Source organism: Vigna angularis, chromosome 10 (genome assembly GCF_016808095.1).
Source record: "Vigna angularis cultivar LongXiaoDou No.4 chromosome 10, ASM1680809v1, whole genome shotgun sequence".
NCBI classification, from domain to species: Eukaryota; Viridiplantae; Streptophyta; class Magnoliopsida; order Fabales; family Fabaceae; genus Vigna; species Vigna angularis.
In genome coordinates this window covers 16711474-16728320 of record NC_068979.1, presented here as the reverse complement: position 1 = coordinate 16728320, position 16847 = coordinate 16711474, and the positions used below count along the sequence as shown (strand labels likewise).

General features: G+C 40.7%; 1 pseudogene; it reads right to left on the bottom strand.

Moving 5' to 3' along the window:
* Window positions 1–10634, bottom strand: part of LOC128194413 (uncharacterized) — a 137125-nt pseudogene extending 126491 nt beyond the window's left edge.
* Between the last annotated feature and the right edge of the window lie 6213 nt (window positions 10635–16847).

Here is a 16847-nt window from a genome sequence, read left to right as displayed (position 1 = left end):
CGTTCCCATATCGACAAAATCAATAATCATGACATCGAATGAGTTAAACAATGCATGCTTTGAGCAAAGAGGAAAAACCCTAACTAATGATGAAAGAAAGCATATATCTCAATTAAGATGTTTAAACACAAATTCCATATATGAGAGTTTCACAAGATTACATTGATCCCCCAACAACAATATAAGGTTTAGTTCACCATATTCATGGTGAAACTAGATGAATAACAATGAAAGAATGAAAGATAAAACCCTAGAAAGGTAGAAAGGTAGCCTGAGCATCCTAGATCTTCCTTCAAAGGGGTGGAAAAAAGAGTGTTTGCTTCGTCCCAGCCAAAGATACAAACCCTAGGAAACCGTAAAGCTTATATACTATTCGTAAATTACAGAAAATTAGGCCCAAGCCCATAAAAGTGCCGCTCAGCGGTAAGTGCGCGAGCTCGATTCTTCCCCTCAGCGGCCATTTCACCCCTCAGCGGAGCTAACGTGGGTCTCAATACAGAGAATAACTTCAAGAAACCAAAGTTAAAGTTGCAAATGAACACAAGAACAATAAACCCAAACTTCTACTCATCAACCCATCTTCAACACTACCATTTCTTCAAGTTTCTTTGTAAAAAGGAAAATAATACTTAAACCATCAATTCCAGTGCTGTCCATCCTCCATAACATCACCAAGATCTGATCCAAACCTAGTCTCAAGCATCAAAACCGAAAAATGCAAGAAAAGAGTTAAACCCACAACACCCACACATAATCTTAAGCTCTCTTCAACCTAAAACTAACATAGAACTCCATTTTTATCATCCAACCGTATAGAATGAGATAAAAACCGAGAGGAACAGCAGCAAAGGGAGAGGAAAACGAAATATAAAGTTACTCAAACCCAACATCCACCATGGAAATGCAAAGACAAGCTCCAAAACTCAAACTCCAAGCATCAAGAACAAGCAAATGGAAGTGGAAATGAATAGTTTTTCACCACCAATAAGCTAAGACAACCAAGAGTAAGTTAAGAGAAGAAGAAAATCTGCATCTTGCTCATTGAAATGGCCAAAATCGAGACACCCAAGTCAAGCTCTCCATAAGAGTGTTCATACAAGAAACCCTAAGAGAGAAAAGCTCAAAACATGAAAAATGAAGTGTGTAAGAGTGTCCCCCCGTGTGTGGTTGGCCAAAGCTCTCTAAAATGCCGAGAGTTTTTTTCCAAATAGGGTCCACAATCAATTAAAAACCCTAACCAAAAAGGCACATGTCCTACAAATGGGTCTTTTTTACAAAATTGCCCCTAAAAGGGTCCAAAACACTTAATTCTAATTAAGGGCTTCTAGAAAACGAAATTACAACTTTAATTAGAATCTAAATGACTAAATAAAAAAGCCTTTGAGTGTGTCACGCCATATCCCAATGCTCCAGATGATGTTTCCACAACTTGCCTGCAACCAGAAATGCACTTAATCAGCTCAGAAAACCCAAATTAGCACAATTACGAATTTCCGACCAAATTAAGCAGAATTCGGAAAACGGGGAAATAATAGACAATTAAACACAATTCCCTGGTTTATTTAAGTGCAATAAACTAAATATAGTTCAAGAAATAACGACTCATCAAAATAGACTACACTTAGTCTTTTGCACTCTTGGGCAAAACCAAGACGAAAACTAGGGAACTACTCAAACATCAGGGAGGTGACACAGACTCGACAGACAGACAACAAAGACTCCAAAATAGAAACACAGTTGCACAATTCTCACAAAATTTGGACAGTAAAAGGTATAGGCAGAATCCCACACAAAGTCAATGAAAGCAAATACTCAAAGAATCATCCAAACAGTTCAGTACAAGGAAAACAATCAATCAGTTCAAGAGATGAATCAAAAGCAACAGAGCCTCACAGATGCACACAATCAGTGCTTCTCTCAAGTGTTTAAGGTAATCAATGTCACTCAATGCACTCAAGAAAGCAAACACAAATAGACTTGGAAAGCCTCTAATATCAACACTCAAGCACATACGCATGTTCAAATCAAAAGGTCTTTTCATGGTTGTAATGGGGCCAAGGACAAGGGAGGATATATTTGGATAAGAAGCTACAAACCATAAGGAACAGAGGAGCAATGGGGAACAAGTGTAAACACATTCAAACACACCCACAACCTCTAATTCCATCCTCTTCTTGACTCCATTATTCATAATTATTCACAATTTTTTTTCATTTTTCACTATTTTTCTGCTTTCTTTTTTTTCTTCATCCTATCTCTTTTCCTTACTCTATTCAGCACACAATTTCAAGAGACAAGATACACCACATATTTACAAAAACACGATAAGAAGAGGACTCACTAGACAATTCATCTGAAACTCCCAGGAGACCACACTTATTCCCAAAACAATTCCAAAGCTCCAAAATTCCCTAAGGCTAAGGTAATAATGGTTTTTCACTTAGGGATGTTGTATGAGCTTCAAAACAAAGAAATGGGGAAAAGCATAGGCTCAAAAGGGTTATCAATGGATCAAAACAGGGTAGGCTGATCTGGCTCTAGAGGCTCAACAACAAAATGCCTTTATCACTTTCAAACATGTGTATAAATCAAGAATCATCAAAAAGAGTCAAGCCAAGACATATGTGCAAGCAATCAAGAGACATATCACACACAAGAAAGATCATCAAATGGCTCAAATCTCACACAGGTAATATGGTGACCATCAATTCAACTCTTAAACATCATGATCATCTTCCAAGCAAAGAAAAGCAAGGAATCCAACAAATCAGAGTATCAATGAAGTGAAGGAAAACTGACAACCTAATCACAATCCATAATTCACGAAAAGCATGCAAAACTGTACACAAGACACAACAAACTACATAAAAACCGAAACATGAACAAAGAAACAACCTCCCCTAATAGACCATACTTAAACGACGCAATGTCCTCAGTGTGTCACAATCAGCAGATCAAACAATCAGAACAGTCATCAGATATCGACAAAGTGCAATAAAAGTGAGGAGGGAAGGAGAAAAGAAACTCCCTGAGTCAGATGGGAGGGTAGATGGGGTGGACCAAAGACGTCTCCTCCACCACTGCATCCAACAAAGAAGGATTGCTGAGGAAAGGCTTCAGTCTATGCCCGTTCACCTTGAAGCTTTTAGCTACAGATGGACCTTGGATCTCTACTGCACCATAAGGATAAACATTAGTCACAACAAAAGGTCCAGTCCACTTTGATCTCCACTTACCACCCATGAGGCCGAGTCTAGAGTTATACAACAAAACCTGTTGGCCAACCTCGAAGTCCTTTCTAACAATGGAGCAATCATGGAACCTCTTGGTCATTTCCTTGTAGAACTTCGAGTTCTCATAGGCCTCCAATCGGATCTCATCCAATTCATTCAGTTGCAACTTCCTTTCCTCTCCAGCTTGGTCATTGGAGAAGTTGCAAGTCTACACAGCCCAATATGCCTGATGCTCAATCTCAACTGGTAAATGACATGCCTTTCGAAAGACAACCCAATAGGGAGACATCCCAATGGGTGCTTTGTAGGCAATCGTGTGCGCTCAAAGAGCATCGTCGAACCTATTACTCCAATCTTTCCTGTTGGGCCGGACAATCTTCTCCAAAATCCTCTTAATCTCCCTGTTGGAGATCTCAACCTGCCCATTTGTTTGGCGGTGGTAAGGTGTAGAAACTTTGTGCTTCACCCCATATTTCTTGAGCAAAGCTTGCATGGATCTGTTGCAAAAATGCGTTCCCTGATCACTAACAATTGCTCTAGGCACTCTAAACCTACAAATGAGGTGAGATCTAACAAAATCTACAACAACCCGAGCATCATTAGTCCTGGTGGCTCTAGCTTCCACCCATTTTGAAACATAATACACAGCAAGGAGAATATAAGAGAAACCAAAAGAAATAGGAAAAGGACCCATGAAATCTATACCCTAGACATCAAACACCTCACAGAACAACATAGGCTGTTGAGGCATCTCTTATCTTTGTGAAATTGATCCTCCTGCTCTCTGACAAGGCTCACAGGTGCTGCAAATCCTCTCTGCATCTTTAAAGATGGAAGGCCAATAGAAACCACAGTCAAGAACCCTACGAGCTGTTCTTTATATCCCCAGATGACCACCAGGTGAAGAGGCATGACAAAACTGCAGGACCGAGTCAATCTCATGGTCCGGAATGCATCTCCTAGTAACCTGGTCACTGCACAACTTCCACAGATATGGGTCATCCCAAACATAATACTTAGCATCACTCTTAATTTTAGCAATCTGAGCACGTGATGTTAAAGGAGGAAAAACAAAAGCAACCAAATAATTTACAATGTGTGCAAACCAAGGAGTGGGGTTAGAATAAGAAATCATCAACAAACTCTCATCAGGAAAGTCATCCTGGATGGGCAACACATCCACTTCATTCCCAGCTCTCTCAATCCGACTAAGGTGGTCTGCAACCAAATTTTGTGCTCCACTCCGGTCTTTAATCTGCAAGTCAAACTCTTGGAGCAGTAGCATCCACCTGATCAATCTAGGCTTTGACTCAGCCTTTTTCAACAAAAACTTTAGAGCTGCTGATAACAGTTGAAAAACTGTTATTTTCATGCTTAAAATTGATACTAAAAGCAACCTTTAGACTTAGAAACTAGCTTGAAATCAATGCTTTTATCTATATTTTCAGAAATAAGAGAGCGGGACAGGTTTATGCTTGATTTGAGTGTTTTTGTGCAGGTTTTAAGGTGAATTTAGTGAAAAGAGTGAAGAAGGAGAGAAGTGACATTAGAAAAGACAAGAAAGAGTGCAAAACGAGAAGTCGAAGGCACCGCTCAGCGGTAATTTACCGCTGAGCGGCACTCAGGAGATTGCGGGAGTCACGCTGAGGGGCAAACTGGCCGCTGAGGGGAAGAAAAGGCACGCGCAGTCACCGCTGAGCGGTATTTACCGCTGAGCGGCACTTTTTGGGCTTGGGCTTTTGTAATCTTTTGTAACTCTAGATTAGTATATAAGGGCTTGCACGTCCTAGGGTTTAGTATCTTTGGCAGAAACGAAGCAAACACTCTCTCTTCCACCCCTTTGAAGGAGGATCTTGGATGCTCAGGCTACCTCTTCACCTTTTTAGGGTTTATTCTTTCATTCTTTCATTGTTCATCTAGGTTCACCATGAATATGGTGAACTAAACCTTGTATGTTTGTTGGGGAATCAATGTAATCTCTTGAAGCTTTCATATATGGAATTTATGCTTGCATCTTAATCTAAGACTTATGCTTTCTTTCATCATTAGTTAGGGTTTTTCCTCTTTGCTCAATGCTTGCATTGTTTAACTCATTCTATTGCATGATTATTGGTTTTGTCGATACGGACACGTACGGGGAAGTCTAGATCCGGGGAATTTCTCCCAATATTATACTGACAATATTATATTGGTTGTCGTTAAGCTCCTGCACTCATGAACTAATCATTAGGAATGCTAGGAATTGTATGAACTATTTGATTAGGGAGAAGCCATCTAGAATGGTACTTTAGAGAGTGGCATTAACAATGATGATTTGAATGTTGAATTCCTAAAATGTATGAGAGTGGATGAGATGAAATTGACCCCCAACAACATATTCATTCATATAATCCATTGAAAGTGTTTATCTTTTGTCTTTGCCATTGATCAATTCATGCATACATGTTTAGTTTTTAGTCTTGCATATAAAATCCAATTATTTCGTCCTTAAGTCTTAGCTAATCAACAAACCACACAACTAAACTAGGCCGTGAGTCCTTTGGGAAGAACGATACTTGGTCTTACCAAGTTTATTACTTGAACGATTCGGTCATACTTGCCGATTGTGAAACAAGTTTGTGACATCATATTTTGGTGCTTACAAATTTGTCCATCAAGTTTTTGGCGCCGTTGCCGGGGACTCGTGGTTTAACTGGTTAATTTGTGTGATTATTGATTATCTTTGACTTTTTGAATTTCTGTTTTTATTTTTATTTTTATTTTTATTTTTTTTTTGTTTTTATTTTATTTGATTTTATCTTTTAGGTTAGGTTAGATTTTATTTTATTTTATTTTATCTTTTTAGGTTAGGTTAGATTTTATTCTATCTTTTAGATTAGATTAGATTTTATATTTTTTTAGATTAGGTTTTATTTTATTTTATCTATCTGTTTCTATCTTCTAAATCTTTCTATCTTCTGAATTTATATCTTCTTCTATATCTTTTTGTGCTAACAAATCTTTTCTAGGGTTTTGTTTTCTTGTGTATGCAGGAAGCAATTCGGACTAGGAGCAAGAAAACAACAGAACCACTTTTTGAAGGGCTAGACGAGAGTAGAAGGAGGAGAAGAATCAGAACGTCCAGAGAACTTTTCCCTTCTCCAGAAACTCTCCTCCAAACATCACCACAAGGTTCTGTTCACAGCACAAGAAGTATGGAGAATAACAATGCTAGAAGAACTCTTGCAGATTACACCAATCTTGCTGGACCTCAACACTTTAACAGCATAGCTAGACCTAGAGTCAATGCAGCCAACATGGAGGTCAAGCCAGCATTAATTCAACTGGTGAAGAGTAATCAATTTAATGGGTTATCTCATGAAAGCCCATATGAGCACCTTACAACTTTCAATGAGATCTGCAACACGGTCAAGATTAATGGGGTGCCAGACGAAGCTATCAAACTTAGCTTGTTTCCCTTCTCATTGGGGGGCAATGCTAAGCTTTGGTTAAACTCTTTTCCAGAAGAAAGTTTCACAGACTGGGAAGCAGTGGTCACAAAATTTCTAAACAAGTACTTTCCACAATCAAAGGTGACCAAAGGAAAGCAAGAGATTTCGTCATTCAAGCAGGGCATGGAGGAGTCACTTGGACATGCATGGGACAGGTATAAAAGCTTGTTACGCAAAACTCCCACGCATGGTTTCGAAGATCAAGAAGTAGTCCTAACTTTCCTTGGAGGGCTTGGTTCACAAACCAAGATGATGCTGGATGCCTCAGCTGGAGGCAATATCAAATGGAAGACTCCAGAGGAAGCAACTGACATTATTGAAAATATGGCTACAAGTGACAATGAGCTACACAGTGAGAGAGGAGCCCCTACGCAACAAAGAGGGGTTCTGCAATTACAAACCCATGATGCCTTGCTAGCTCAGAACAAAATTTTAACTCAACAGCTGGAGACTCTGACTAAAACTCTTGCACAATTACCTAAAGAGTTGAAATCTGCTGCATAGGTACAAACCCAGTTATGCGAACTATGTGGAGGTGACCATATCAATGGTCAATGTGCGTTGCCAGTGGAAGCCGTGGAGGATGTTAATTTCATGGCTAATCAGTTTCCATACCGCCAAGGGAATTACAATCAAGGGTGGAAACCACATCCAAGCATTGGCCAAGGACAAACTGGGCAGTCAAATTAATATAACAAGCAGCAGCAGCAACCAACCTTGTGGCAACAATTATCTGCGCTTAATGAAAGGCAAACAAGGTTGGAAGAAACTCTTAATCAATTTATACAGAAAACTGAATCTTCTCAAAAGAGCACTGAAGCTGCGATAAAGAATTGGGAGATTCAAATGGGTCAGATTATCAAGCGATTGGAAGAAAGACCCGACAGAAATTTTGGGGCTAATACTGAAGTTAACCCCAGAGAAGAGTGCAAAGTGGTTGAGAGTGTTGATGATGAGAAAGTTGAGTTAGATACAGAACAAAGAAAAGACGCAGAAGAGAGCAAAAGCACTTTTCCTTTCCATCAAGACTTCACAGAATTATTCAAAATGGTGGATAATGATGCACCTTGGGAACAGATTTTACAACAGATTACGGTTTACACTAAATCTAATGAAGAAATCTCTACAAAGAAAAGACGTAGAGATGATGAGGCAAAGGAGTGTATAACTGTTAAGCAAGAGTCATTCCCCCCTAAAGCACCAGATCCAGGTAGTTTTTCTATCCCTTGCACTATAGGGAAGAAACAGGTGAAGAAAGCTCTCCTTGATTTAGGTTCAAGTGTTAACTTGATACCTTATTCGTTACTGGAGCAAATTGGCAATGTTAAAGTGAAACCTGTAAAGGTTAATCTAGTAATGGCCGATGGATCTTCAAAGGAGCCATGTGGGATTGCTGAGGATATTATAGTTTGTGTTGGCAAACTCCAGTTTTTAGCAGACTTTGTGGTGATGAAGATGGAGACTGAGAAGATACCTATCATACTTGGAAGACCGTTTATGAAAACGGCCAGGGCCATCATTGATGTACATGAAGGTATAGTGGTGCTCCAAGACAGAGAGGAGAGAGTGGTGGTGGATGTCTTCAAAGATGAAACACAAGCAAAGGAGGAAGAGGCTAGTTATAAAGCTGCATTTCAAGATGCACCCATGACTAGAAGTCAAGATGAAAATCTTGAGGTATCAGGTAACCATTGTTTGTTGTTTCAGGTACCCAAGGATGAAGAAGAAACTGGAAAAGGAGAAGAGATTCCTAGGGACTGGAAGAAGAGAGAACTCCAACTTGGCACACCTGTGAGACTCAAGAACAAGTTGTGGGTTGTGAAGGGCTTCAAAGAAAAGGAGATGATAGAGATAGAGTCTCCACATTCTAGGAGAACCAAAACAGTCCAAAGGAAGCAGTTGAGAAGTTGGTGGAAAGACTACATCAACTATACAGAAGATGGAACATGAACTTTATTGGGTCAAGCTAATGACGTTAAAAGAGCGCTTGCTGGGAGGCAACCCAGTTGATTGAAAAACTTTTAATTTTGATTTGGTTTAATTTGTGAACATTATTCTGTAAATATTTTGTTGAATTTAGCATCTACTGAAGGATGCTAGGTGGTTAAGTATCTACTGAAGGATACAATGTTGTAACACCTACTGATGGGTGTTGGTAAGAAATTTTGCACCTACTGATGGGTGCTGGTAAGTTTGAAACACCTACTGATGGGTGTTGGTGGATTTTGGGTCAGGCTCGTGACGTTAAACAAGCGCTACCTGGGAGGCAACCCAGTTGATTGATTGTTTTTGTTTGTTTATTTTTAGTTAGGATTTGCATAAGCATTTTTAACATTGAATTGAGGGAATCTATGAGGGGTATGCTAGGAAGGCACGTAGGTCAAGAAAAGAAGGAGAAGGGCACATCACGAAAGTGCCGCTGAGCGGCAATTACCGCTGAGCGGTACTATCGCAGAGGGGCTTAAGTTCCCCTTAGCGGGACCCGAGCCCATAAGGGTATTTTTATACCCCAAGCTGCGTTTTAGGGTTTATTTTCTGGCTTCTCTCTGCACAAACATTTCCACACACATTCTCTTAGGTTTTCCACATCTTTTCACTCTTCCCTATTTAGAAAATCTCTCTTTCACTCACTTTTTCATTAGTGTGCCATCAAAGTTTGGGGTTGGAAGAGAGCATTCTAGTTTGGAAGCATTCTCATATCATCTAGCATCTCCACCCAAGTAAGTAAAATGCATTTGGTTCATTCTAGGGTTCTTGAATTTGAATGTGATTGTCAAAGCATGAATATTTAGGGGTTTTGATTTCTATGCATGATTTGATGATATATTTGATGTTTGAACCGATTAAACTGCATGATTATGAACTGGAAATATGAAAATTGCATTTGGGTGGAGTTAGGAAAGTTTTAAAACGAGATTTGCAAAAATCTGCAGGTCACCGCTGAGCGGCATTTACCGCTGAGCGGCACTCTGCCAGATTTGGTTTTTCTGGTTTTGCGTGTGGTACTGGTGGCGCTGAGGGGAAATTCTGGCCCTCAGCGGTGGTTTAGCTTCGAAAGGAGTTGTGTTCTGTGTTTACTAATGATTAACATCATGTTCTGTGGTTTTGGTTTGTGTTTTGAATGCAGGAATGGCATCCTCTTCTGGAAAGAGATTGAAAACCATGGCAACCAAGAGAAAGGAAAAGGAACCAGAGCAGCCCCATAATGGCAGGTTCCTTTCTAGGAAACATGAGAAGCACTTTAGGGTGGTTCAGGACAGGAGACTTCTAATGGAGAGAAAAGTTGGAATGATACCTAACTTTGCTCCTCAATTTGGAGAGCAAGTGTTAGGGAATGATTGGGGAAAGCTAGCCACTTATCCAGCACCTGCCAACATAGTTGTGGTCAAGGAATTCTACACCAATGCAAAGAAGATTGGTGGCCATCCAGCTGAGAATTATTTGGGCTATGTCAGAGGCCATGCTATCAGGTTTGATCCTGATTCTATCAACAACTTCCTGGATACTGTGTGGGCTGGTGAGCAATGTCAGTTTGCTCTTAGCATGGAGGAAGGTGCTGACTTTGAGGATGTTGAGAGAGTACTGTGTATACCTGGAGGACACTTCCAAAGGAATAGATCTGGCGCAGTGGTTAATATTAGGAGGACGGATTTGACTCCTCTTGCAAAATATTGGATGGCATTTTCTCATGCCAACATTCAGCCATGTTCACATGTGTCAGATATTACTCTCAGCAGGGCACTATTCATCTACTGTGCTATCAGAAACTTGAATGTTAATATTGGGCAGGTAATAGCTGATGAAATCAGTGTATGTGCTAACACCTCAAACAACAAAGCACCACTGGGACATCCTTCTTTGATCACTCACCTTTGCAAACAAGCTGAGGTGGATACTTCTGTTCCACCATTTGAGAGGCCAAGAAAAGCTATAGATGAGGCCTATTACAGACAGTACTGTGGAGGTGAGGAGGCAGCTCAGCCAGTTCCACCACGCCAGGCTCGTAGAGGGCCAGCACAGAGCCGGACATCTGCGGATACACATGAAGCAGAACCATTTCAGATGAGAGACATGTATATGTCTCTTATAGGTGCTCAGTTGCAGTCCATCCATAGAGGGCAGGTGGCCACGGCCGAGATGATAGTGGGGATGTATGATACCCCTCCAGCACACAGGTGGACTATGGATGAATTCCATAATGTGGTAGCTTGGCCAGAAGAACCATTGCATGGAGAAGCTGAAGCAGCTGAAGCAGCTGAAGCTTCAGCAAGAGATATGGAAGAAGATGAAGCTGAGGAGGAGGATGCATTTGATGAAGATGAAGATGAGGAGGAAGAGGAAGATACAGAGGACAGCTCAGACTGATGAGGAGCTGAGATAGCATTTACTGATGAATGCTATCAAATGATTATGCTTTTGTGGTTTAAGTTTTCTGAACTCATTTGTTTTTGTTTTTAGATTAGGGTTTGATGTACTCTTTTGAAAACCTGGTTTGTGTGATGGTTTGCTATTAACTGTGATTGTTTGATAAGTAATGCTTGATGATGCTTATTGATTGATTGATGTTGAAATGATGTGCACATTAAATGCTTATACAGGTGATTCACAAGCTTTGTGAACAAATGCATGAAATTATGATTGTGGTTGTGAGATTAAGCAGGATGTGTATGTCAAATGTGAATGAGCTTATATGTGAGGTTTTGAGCTCCAGAGTTTTGGTATGATTGAATGCTATTACTTTGAAAGCATGAATGATTTTGCCCAGGTTTTCCATGATTGAATCAATTGCTTGTTTTCCATCATGTGATCAAGGCCGTTTTGTTGAAACCCTTTTTATTGGCCAAATTCATAAAGTTAGCCCACTAAAAGAGAACACGTTGTGTTCTATCCTTTGAACCCTTAGCCTTGAACATACACTTGAAACCTTTGATTGAAAATCTTTACCTTGAGTTAAGTAGAAGATCTTATGTGGTATTGTTAAATGTTCAAGTTTGGGGTTATTGGGAAAACATAAAAAGCATTGAGCTAAGAGCTAAAAAGTAAGAATATGCAAAGAAAAAGAAAAGAAAAGAAAAAGAAGTAAAGCTCAATGCAGTTGCAATTGTAAAAGGCAAGTTGGGAATGAATAAGATGATTGTGTTGTTATGATTCTCTTGACTCAAGGATTTTGCGATCCAGAAAAACCAATTTTCTTGTTAGCCCAGCCACATTATAAGCCAGTGAAAAGTCCTTTTGATGATGCATGCTTGTGATTGTTTTGATTGTGGTAAAATGAAAGGCAAAGTTGATTCATGTGACATTGTGATAGTGGAGTGAATGAGCGAAACACTACACCTCTTATACACTTGTGTGTTTAGTGAAACACTTTACCTAGTGAGGAAATATTCCATAAGCACATGAACATCCATGCTTAATTGATTGATCATTCATGAAGAATAGCATTTGTTGGAATTTAAATGACTTTGTGAACACTAAAGCATGTGCACATCTTGATTGAATCTTGGTCATAAGTTTGAGTGAAGTTGTTACTTATCTTGAGAAAAGGATTTTGAATGAGTGAACCATCATATGAATTGATTAGAGATGGAGTTACATTTTGTTTGCTTGAGGACAAGCAAATTTCTAAGTTTGGGGTTGTGATAACAGTTGAAAAACTGTTATTTTCATGCTTAAAATTGATACTAAAAGCAACCTTTAGACTTAGAAACTAGCTTGAAATCAATGCTTTTATCTATATTTTCAGAAATAAGAGAGCGGGACAGGTTTATGCTTGATTTGAGTGTTTTTGTGCAGGTTTTAAGGTGAATTTAGTGAAAAGAGTGAAGAAGGAGAGAAGTGACATTAGAAAAGACAAGAAAGAGTGCAAAACGAGAAGTCGAAGGCACCGCTCAGCGGTAATTTACCGCTGAGCGGCACTCAGGAGATTGCGGGAGTCACGCTGAGGGGCAAACTGGCCGCTGAGGGGAAGAAAAGGCACGCGCAGTCACCGCTGAGCGGTATTTACCGCTGAGCGGCACTTTTTGGGCTTGGGCTTTTGTAATCTTTTGTAACTCTAGATTAGTATATAAGGGCTTGCACGTCCTAGGGTTTAGTATCTTTGGCAGAAACGAAGCAAACACTCTCTCTTCCACCCCTTTGAAGGAGGATCTTGGATGCTCAGGCTACCTCTTCACCTTTTTAGGGTTTATTCTTTCATTCTTTCATTGTTCATCTAGGTTCACCATGAATATGGTGAACTAAACCTTGTATGTTTGTTGGGGAATCAATGTAATCTCTTGAAGCTCTCATATATGGAATTTATGCTTGCATCTTAATCTAAGACTTATGCTTTCTTTCATCATTAGTTAGGGTTTTTCCTCTTTGCTCAATGCTTGCATTGTTTAACTCATTCTATTGCATGATTATTGGTTTTGTCGATACGGACACGTACGGGGAAGTCTAGATCCGGGGAATTTCTCCCAATATTATACTGACAATATTATATTGGTTGTCGTTAAGCTCCTGCACTCATGAACTAATCATTAGGAATGCTAGGAATTGTATGAACTATTTGATTAGGGAGAAGCCATCTAGAATGGTACTTTAGAGAGTGGCATTAACAATGATGATTTGAATGTTGAATTCCTAAAATGTATGAGAGTGGATGAGATGAAATTGACCCCCAACAACATATTCATTCATATAATCCATTAAAAGTGTTTATCTTTTGTCTTTGCCATTGATCAATTCATGCATACATGTTTAGTTTTTAGTCTTGCATATAAAATCCAATTATTTCGTCCTTAAGTCTTAGCTAATCAACAAACCACACAACTAAACTAGGCCGTGAGTCCTTTGGGAAGAACGATACTTGGTCTTACCAAGTTTATTACTTGAACGATTCGGTCATACTTGCCGATTGTGAAACAAGTTTGTGACATCATATTTTGGTGCTTACAAATTTGTCCATCAGCTGCATGGTCAGTATACACAATAACAGGTGATCCAAGGAAATATGACCTAAACTTATCAAGGGAAAAAGTAATTGCCAACAACTCTTTTTCAGTGGTGGTATAATTTGCTTGGGCAACATCCAAAGTGCGTAAAGCATAGTAGATCACTCGCGGCAGCTTGTCAATTTTTTGTGTCAAGACAGCCCCCAATGCATAATTAGACGCATCACACATGAGCTCAAATGGGGCTGTCCAATCCGGTGCCTGAATGATAGGGGTGGTGGTCAAAGCTTCCTTTAGGCAATCAAACGTCTGCTTGCATCTGTCATCGAAAGCAAAGTCAATATCCTTTTGCAGCAGTCTGGACAAGAGGAGCGCTTTCTTACTGAAATCTTTGATGAAGCGCCTGTAGAAACCTACATGTCCAAGGAAAGATCGCACCTCTCGCACGCAAGAAGGGTAAGGCAACTGCGAAATCACAGATATCTTAGCAGGGTCTACCTCTATTCCCTATTCAAAAATGATATGCCCTAGAACCAAACCTTGTTCAACCATGAAGTGACATTTCTCAAAATTGAGAACAAGGTTTGTTTCTATGCATCTTTTCAAAACTTTTTCCAGAATGTCTAAACATGCATCAAAAGAGGATCCATACACAGTAAAATCATCCATAAAGACCTCTATGCAACTCTCAAGAAAGTCGCTAAAAATGCTAAGCATGCACCGTTGGAAGGTACCAGGGGCGTTGCATAGACCAAAGGGCATCCTCCTATAGGCAAAAGTGCCAAAGGGGCAGGTGAATGTGGTTTTCTCTTGATCCTCAGGCGCAATATTTATTTGAAAGTAACCAGAAAAACCATCAAGAAAACAATAATGAGATTTACCTGCCAGGCGCTCCAGCATCTGATCAATGAATGGAAGGGGAAGATGATCTTTCCTGGTTGCTTGGTTGAGCCTCCTATAGTCAATGCAGACTCTCCAGCTGTTCTGCACTCTAGTTGGGATAAGCTCATCCCTCTCATTCTTCACCACAGTGAGGCCAGTTTTCTTGGGCACAACATGGATGGGGCTCACCCACTGACTGTCTGAAATAGGGTAGATGATCCCAGCTTGCAAAAGCTTGGTCACCTCCTTCTTGATGACGTCCATGATGACGGGGTTTTGCCTTCTTTGTGGCTGTCTCACTAGCTTTGCCCCATCTTCCAAAAGAATTCTATGCATGCATGTGGATGGGCTAATACCAGGTATGTCAGCCAAACTCCAACCAATGGCCTTCTTGTGCTTCCTCAACACACCAAGCAACTTCTCCTCTTGAACAGAATCAAGGGAGGTAGAAATGATCACCGGTTTCTTCTCATCATCCTCCAAGTACACGTACTTGAGGTTATCTGGGAGCTGTTTCAACTCAAGAGTGAGTGCCTGCAAGTCAGATTCACGTGTACTTCCTGCAACGTGGTTAATGCATTCTGACTCTAAAGAGTGTACAGGTAAAGGCATAACACTCATCTCATCACAATCCAAATCAATGTCCATCAGAGATATGTCAACAACATCATCAATATCATTCATAGCATCAATATCCTGGACATCACAATCCTCATCAAAATGAAACCCTAACCAAGACATCCTCTATGAAACCTGTTGGGTGGGTAACACTCCTATTGGCCAACTAAATGACCACACCCGTGGTTTGCAAAGGACCAAGAGACAAAGATGCATATATAGACCAAGGCATGACATTAACAGAAGCACCCAAATCAAGCATGGCATTCTCAAATTTATTGTTTCCAATCACACAAGGAATGCAAAATATACCTGGGTCCTTGCACTTTTCAGGAATGTGCGGGACCGACTTACCAATAAGCGTAGATACATTCCTTCCCATGCTAATCCTCTCATTGCCCTTCATCTTCCTCTTGTGTGTGCACAGCTCCTTCAAGAATTTGGCATACTTCGGTATCTCCTTGATGGCATCGAGTAGAGGTATGTTCACCTCTACCTTCCTGAAGGTCTCCAAAATTTCCCTATCCACCTCTTCCATCTTTTTGCTAGGAAGTGCCCGTGAAGGGAATGGAAGAGGGATAGGTCGGTCAACCAATGGAGAAGGTGCGGCAGCGGTGGTGGTGGAAAAGGGAGAAGATCCACCTCAAGAAGAACCACCAGCTGGAGAAGAAGATCCACCCACATCAAATGCCCTGCGTGGACCGTCATGGTCGTCCTCTCTAGGACAAGTGGCAGGCACGGGTGTAGGTGTAGAAGCGGGCTCTGAAGGCACAACAATCTGCTTCCCTGATCTGAGGGTTATGGCACTCACATTCCTTGGATTCTGCACAGTCTGGGATGGTAACTTATCAGAATTCTGAGACTGCGTCTGGTTTATCTGAGTAGCCATCTGACCCATCTGGTTAGTGAGACTTTGTATGGAAGCTCTAGTCTCCTGCTGAAATTGCATGTTATCTTTCTGAAACTATAGGTTTTGCATAGTCATTTGTCTCACTAACTCTTCCAATGACGGTTCAGACGAAGTGGAAGGGTGGGCAGCTAGTTGGGCAGGTGCCTCTTGCTGCTGCTGTTGTTGTTGCCTCTGGTGTTGTTGCATAGGTGGAGGCACATATCTGTTAGGTGCTCCATCATTCTGGAAAGGTGGCGCCTGCTGCTGATGCTGTGGCGCATTGTTCCATCTAAGATTGGGGTGATTCCTCCACCCTAGGTTGTACCTGTTGCTGGACAAGTCATGATTTTGCTGTTGTGGCTGCCTGTTGTTGTAGATGTTCGTAGCATAAGCCTGAGGCGCATCAGAGGCAGCAGGGTGCTGCAAAGAAGGACATGCATCTGTATAGTGGTCACTAGAAGGACAAATAGCACATAGTCGTGCAATAGATGCAAATGGAGCTGCAGATCTCTGGTTGGTAGTCAACTGTGTCACCAACTTCGCAAGAGAGTTAATCTTGCCTTCCAACTTGCTTTCAACAGCTAATAAAGACTGGGCAACAACATCATGTACGCCCCTCACCACAATGGCATCATTCCTGGTGCTAAACTGTTGGGAGTTGGAGGCCATCTTCTCAATCAATTGTCTGGCCTCAGCAGGTGTGGTGTCTCCAAGAGCTCCACCACTGGCAGCATCAATCATACCCTGATCCATGTTGTTCAAACCCTCATAAAAATACTGGATAAGGAGTTTTTCACGA